This window comes from Haliotis cracherodii, unplaced genomic scaffold (genome assembly GCF_022045235.1).
Source record: "Haliotis cracherodii isolate W230 unplaced genomic scaffold, xgHalCrac1.p SCAF_9, whole genome shotgun sequence".
NCBI lineage: Eukaryota > Metazoa > Mollusca > Gastropoda > Lepetellida > Haliotidae > Haliotis > Haliotis cracherodii.
In genome coordinates, this window is record NW_027266343.1 from 13,233,860 (window position 1) to 13,240,746 (window position 6,887).

The following is a 6,887-nucleotide window of genomic DNA, read 5'->3' on the forward strand; positions in this document are numbered from 1 at the left end:
GACCCATCGGGATTCCAGGGCAGGGTGGGTCTATAGTTCCCTAAGCCTAAATGAGCCTCATGATCAAGGTGAGGTGAGGTGAAATGGGGTTTAACGTCGCGTCCAAGATTATTGCACTTATATAGCGACGTGCATGTACGTGTGTGTGTTTGTGTGGCTGCTGGTACTAGTCCGGACTGATGCCGATTTATAGTGCTAGCTCACTGAGATACCATGCCGCAGTTTAACATGCATACCCCACTCAGACACAGTATACTGACTCCGAGCCGACCAGTCCTTGTTTAAGCCCCTTAATGCCGAGCGCCAGACAGGGTAACAACAAGGACCATCTTTTAACGTCTTCTGGTATGACGCGGCCGGGGATCGAACCCCGGACCTTCCGCTCTCCGGGCGGGCGCTCTACCACTAGACCACGGAGGCGGTCGCCTCATGATCAAAGTCACAATAATACATGTGACAACACCATTTCAACAATCATGAAATTTCTGCTAGAACCGATTATACCATATACAAGTATTTATGAATCGCTATCAAATGGTGATTGCACCAGGTGTTGGGGAAGAGGTGAGCGTATCCTGCTCCATCGGTAGCACCCGTCACAAATACATGCCGAGTCAAATAAAACGTTCACCTAAACAAACACGGGAACATATGGCACAAGTCAAAATAGGGTATTGCTTCGGAAATCATTTTGTCACTGAAGCGTCAAATTTTGGAGCTGCCCTCATGTCTACCACAAAAGGGTTTGAAAGCTACTTTTGGTACTACCTCAAAACTTGTTCAAGAATTTTGAACATTTTCCAAAAGTGCACATGTTCATCAAATGATGGCATCATTATTTTGCGGTTTCAGAAAAATATTTTGAGGTGAGATCTCTATCTTTGAAAGTGAGATCTGCATATCTGAAAGTGAGTTATCCATCTTTGGACGTGAGATCTTTACCTCTGGACAATGTTGGAAGTGACATGTGTTTGGAACCTTCACCGCCACCAGTTTAACGACCTTTAATGCTGTATCCCTTTTGAGCAAGTCTCGCTGTTTGAAATCTTCGCTGAAAGAGCATGCTCGATTGTACCTCAAAGGTTGTGATTTGTAAACACCAAAGGCTGGAGCTGCTGGAATATAGTTGAACATAAAGGTAACGCTGACTATTGGAAAGTTGAAGTAATCCCTCTGTCAAATTCTTGTGGATATATTTTTATCACTCTGTATCTTTGTGCATAAATCTAAATATGAAACAGATGAGGTGGTCTCACTTGGCTATTTGACAATTATTGAACGATATCAGATCATCAATTACCTGAAGCTTTAAGTGAATGTCTTATCAGTATATACAACTTTGCAGATTTGGATGTATCGTAACATCGTTAATGCAAATATCGTCTTCAAAATATAGAAAGCAGTGTGTAATTAAGGTTTATTTGCACTTTTGTCCTATCAATTTCAAAGGCTGGAACGAAAATACAGCTGGGGTGGAGCCTATATATGCAGAGGCTCCATGTATGGTCTTGTTTGGAAGAAATGATCTTCAAAATTACACGTTTGATCGCACAAGCTTTCTCCAAAATTACACGCTTAATCGTACTCTAGCAGACGTTCCACAATTAGCAATGAGTGAGTGAGTAAGCACGGGTATGGTGCTGACAAACCTAGAAACATAATCGGGACGAACCAGGATTCGAACCCACAATCATAGGTTTCTGGCGTGCCTAAGGGACCCAACTCTGCACAGCGAATCGCGGCGCCTTAGACGACTGGGCCACCCGTGTCTCCCCGCTCATGTGAGATTGAACCACGTAATAGAATTGTCGTAAAGAAAGGTACAAAACCCTTTTCATATTTAATTGTCCCAAAGACTTCCACAAGCAACCAAAGAGACCCTTTACCCCACCGAGGCATCACACTTGCCTGCTGTAAACTGTACTGTGGAGTGCATAATACAAGACTCGGTGAACATGCGGAATCTAACTAAAAATGTCTTCAGGAGAGGTCGATCCACAGCAGAACATTCACATTACATCTATTATTGATAAAGAAATCCACGTTTGTTGCTTTTTTAATTTTAATAAGGCGTATGACTATTGACAGAAATAAGTCATGGTAACAACTGTTATCGACCATGTAAAAGGTAATATGTTTGATGCTATCGTGTTTATAAAAAACAATAACTTTCAGTGTTGTGTTCGTTTAAAAGGTGTATCCACCCCCTGGTTCGATGTTAAGTGTGGACTTAAACAGGGCTGCCTGTTGTCCCCATTACTTTTTAATTTGAGTATGAATGGTCTTTTGTGTAAATTAGAAACCTTGTCTTTAGGCGTCGCTATAGACGACTCCATCAACAATCTGATTTTTGACAACTTGTCCCCAACTGTTAATGATAGTGATGTAACTAAATATGATCACCACATTTATATATTTCACTTCGGTGAAACCCCCGAGCACAGGTCTGGTGCTGACAAACCTAGAAACATAATCGGGGCGAACCGGGATTCGAACCCACAATCATAGGTATCTGGCGTGCCCAAGGGACGCAACTCTGTCCAGTCAAGACGATCTGATCTATAATCCTGATCTTTATTACATTAAAACGGGTCTAACCGCGGCGATGTGCATCAAATCACTTGAACACCTTGTTTGAAAATATGAAAATATTTGGAAAATATCTGTCGTCGCCCAGTTGACGGCACACATGCTCTGCAAATCCTGAAGTCGACCGAAATATGTACGGCAGTCACTGTGTTTATGAACCTGATGTCGATTTCGTTACGCGATTTTAATTGAACTATTCATAAACTCGTTAGTCCAGCCAAAATGTAACTCCATAATTCCAGCCTAGTTCGGCAAGGGTGGAAACTGGACTTTCATAGTCAGTTAACTCCCTTGCCTCGGGAAGATGAGATGTAATACGCTTGTTAATCGAAAATATCTGATATAGTCGTGCGGTCTATTTTGGTACAGGGGCAGTCGGGTAGCCTAGTGGTTAAAGCGTTCGCTCGTCACGCCGAAGACCCGGGTTCGATTTCCGACATGGGTACAATGTGTGAAGCCCATTTCTGGTGACCCCCGCCGTGATATTGCTGGAATATTGCTAAAAGCGGCGTAAAACCATACTCACTCACTGGTACAGAATAGTGTGCTGTGAAAACTCGCAGTTAATCCACGAATGACAAAGAAGAAAACGATAGTTTAACCTTTGAAGTACGTCATGAGTCGCCACGGTTGCGACAAGTATGCGGGCAGACTATCAACACCTGCCATCTCGACTAAGTTATGAATATAACACTTGCAGTGATGTATGCGGTTATTAAACCAAACTGACAGGCTGCGCCACCTTTGTGTCCCACGAGGGGATGACGGCGACCTTGTCTCAGCTTGTCTCAGAATAAATGGGTCTGTGTGTCGGAAAAGACATCAAACTGGAGATTACGGACGCCTGCGAAGATCTGGAAACTTGGTGCGTTGTCATCTACTGGCTACACCCGAGATTCAATGACAAATTACACTGATACTGATAAATACCCATTCGCTGACAGATTAGTTTGACGTCAACAACTCCATCGCTCCTATCTTTGACTTGGCACACTCTTGTGCGTGTGTGTGTGTGTGCACTGCGTGTGGGTTTGTGAGTGCGTGCGTCCTTGCGTGGGAAAGCAACGTTTGATACTTTGGGCCACACGTGTTTAGTTTAAAGTAGTCATTCGGTGGTGCAGCCTTGTGGTTAAAGGGTTAGCTTCAACCATCAACTCAAGACTCAGGTTCGATTCCACAAACGGATACAATATTTGAAACCAGTTGCTCGTGATGTTGCTGAGGTAGTGTTAAAAGAGGCGTACATCTAAACTCACTCACTCCCCACACCCACTCACTCACTCGTGACGCTTCCAATGCATTCGGGGGCACGGGTGGCCCAGTCGTCTAAGGCGCCGCGATTCGCTGTGGAGAGATGCGTCCCTTGGCCACACCAGAAACCTATGATTGCGGGTTCGAATCCCGGCTCGCCCCGATTATGTTTCTAGGTTTGTCAGCACCATACCCGTGCTCGTGGATTTCACCGAAGTGGTAAACGTCTGAGACATGCATCGCTTCGGGCTTTCCTCCCACATTAAGCTGACACGCCGTGATATAACTGGAATACTGTTACACGCGGCGTTAAACCCACATCACTCACTCACTCCAATGCATTCAGATCGACCGCTACATAGCTACAACCAAGCTAAAACGCTGATCTTTTGTATTATATGTAGTTTCATGTATAGAGGCTATTTAATGTGTCGAGTGAAATGTCATGTTTCTCTCATCGAGTGACGAGGGGAACGGAGATATTTTAACCTTGAAACGCAAATTCTCCTTACTTAACACACAGGGACGGTTCACCACCCCTTGTATTTGCGATTCAAAAAGTAGTTTCGTGTTTCTAAAATCTTTACAAAAATATAAACAAAAGTAACAAATATATTTAGGGTCACGAAAATTCTGTATCATACATATTGATATGATTACATACAAAATCAACTTCAACAAAAACAATACTTGAAAACTACGAAAAGGCTGTTGGAAGTGAAAGAACACACACTGGTCAAGTACCAAAATGGCGTTTTGCGAAACGAACAGTCTCGATTGACGAGTTAAGTGAGAAATTTTTTTCAGAAAATATGGCATGAAGCTATATTATCTCCATCAATGACCATCTGTCGTTTAATGTCAGTGATGAATGAGTTAGTGGTACCTCCCGACAATTCTTCTATAGTAAACTGACTATAAAAGTCCAGTTTCCACCCTTGCCGAACTAGGCTGGAATTATGGAGTTACATTTTGGCTGCACTAACGAGTTCATGTATAGTCCAAATTAAATCGCGTAACGAAATCGACATCAGGTTCATAAACACAGTTTATTTTCAATCAAGGTGTTCAAGTGATTTGATGCACATCGCCGCGATTAGACCCGTTTTATTGTAATAAAGATCATGATTATAGATCAGATCGTCTTGACTGGACAGAGTTGAGTCCCTTGGGCACACCAGATACCTATGAATCCCAGTTCGCCCCGATTATGTTTCTAGGTTTGTCAGCACCATACCCGTACTCATGGTTTCACCGAAGTGGTAAACGTCTGAGACCTGCATCACTTCGGGCTTTCCTCCCACATTAAGCTGACACGCCGTGATATAACTGGAATACTGTTCAAACCCAACACACTCACTGACTCTTTTCAGGTAAGTGGTGGATAACCTTCTTTCCAGCTGTATATACAGTAAGTGGTGCTTATATTTTTTATATATATAAAGCTGTGCTTAATGTTTTTTTCCAGGTGAATATATATTTAATAAACATTGCTTAACTTTTTAAGGTGCTTAACTATTTTTCGAGTTGTATATATTAAACTGTGTTCAACTTATCTCCAGGTGTATATATGTTACGTGCTGCTTAACGCTTTGATAGGTGTATTTTAAAGTATTTCCAGGTCTACATACAGTAAGCAGTTCTCAACCGTTTCCAGGTGCATATATATATATATATATATATATAGCAAACAATGCTTAATTTGTTTCCAGGTCTATGTATAATTCACCGTTATCAACTTTTTCCCAGATGCTTAACCTTTTTTCCGAGTTGTATATATATTAAGTGGTGTTGAAATCCAGGTGTATTTATATTAAGAGGTGCTTAACGTTTTTTCTGGTGCTTAACATTTTTTCTAGTTGAATATATTATTTTAAACGCTGCTTAACTTATTTCCAGGTGCACATATAGTAAGCCGTGCTTAACATTTTGCCAGTCACCTTTCGTTTCGTGCGTGTGTCTGTGTAGATATGGGGATACACTGTATGTTAATCCATGTAACCAGACATTAACGCGGGTCTACTTGTCATAACAACAGTTCAGAGAGACACGTATCTCATATAATACTTATATAGCAGGATATAATATAGGTGTTACAGTGACAAGTGGGTGACAACAGGTGCGTGGTCCATGATGTACATGCTTACTGGGGAGAACTCCTTTATGTATTGTGACTCATGGCTCGTACAGGCAGACCAGTCCCTGAGGGCCCACACGCCGAATACCAGGGTCGATTCCCTATATTATTATTATTATTGCTAAAAGCGGCGTAACATAATATTCCTTCACGCGTGTATTCTTTTTGTTCATAATGCACTGTATTTATTACGTATGGAGTGTATTGGAACCTTACTCACACGAACACTTAAACGATTCAAATGTCTGTGTCTACATTCAAATTAACAACAACAACAACAACAACAACAACAACAACAACAACAACAAAACAACAACAACAGCGACAACAATAGTAATCTATTCAAAAAGCGCGGAGTTCCAACGAGGTTGCTCACAATCACTTTTCAATATTCTTGCCCGGGTCAGTGGATCAGTGTGCATTTGATTTTCATTCTCAGCTCCCTTGGGAGTATACAACCCTAGCTGCCTGTGAGGCTCTAGAAGGTTAACAGTCACATTACCAACCCATCCTACCGGGTGAACAGAGGCATATTTCGAACAAGGTCGTTTGCATAAAGCGACACCAAAAGGAGATATAATACCCTGGGTGGAAATATAATACTTTGGATGGAGATATAATACCTCGGATGGAGATATGATACCTTGGATGGAGATATAATGCCTTGGATGGAGATATAGTATCCTGGATGGAAATGTAATACTTTGGATGGAGATATGTTACTCTGGATGCAATATAAATCCTTGGGTGGAGATATAATACCCTGTATGGAGATATAATACCCTGGATGGAGATGTAATACCATGGATTGAGATATAATACATTGGATTGAGATATAATAACCCGGATGGCGATATAATACCCAAGATAGAGATATGATACCCTGAATGGGGATATAATACCCTGGATG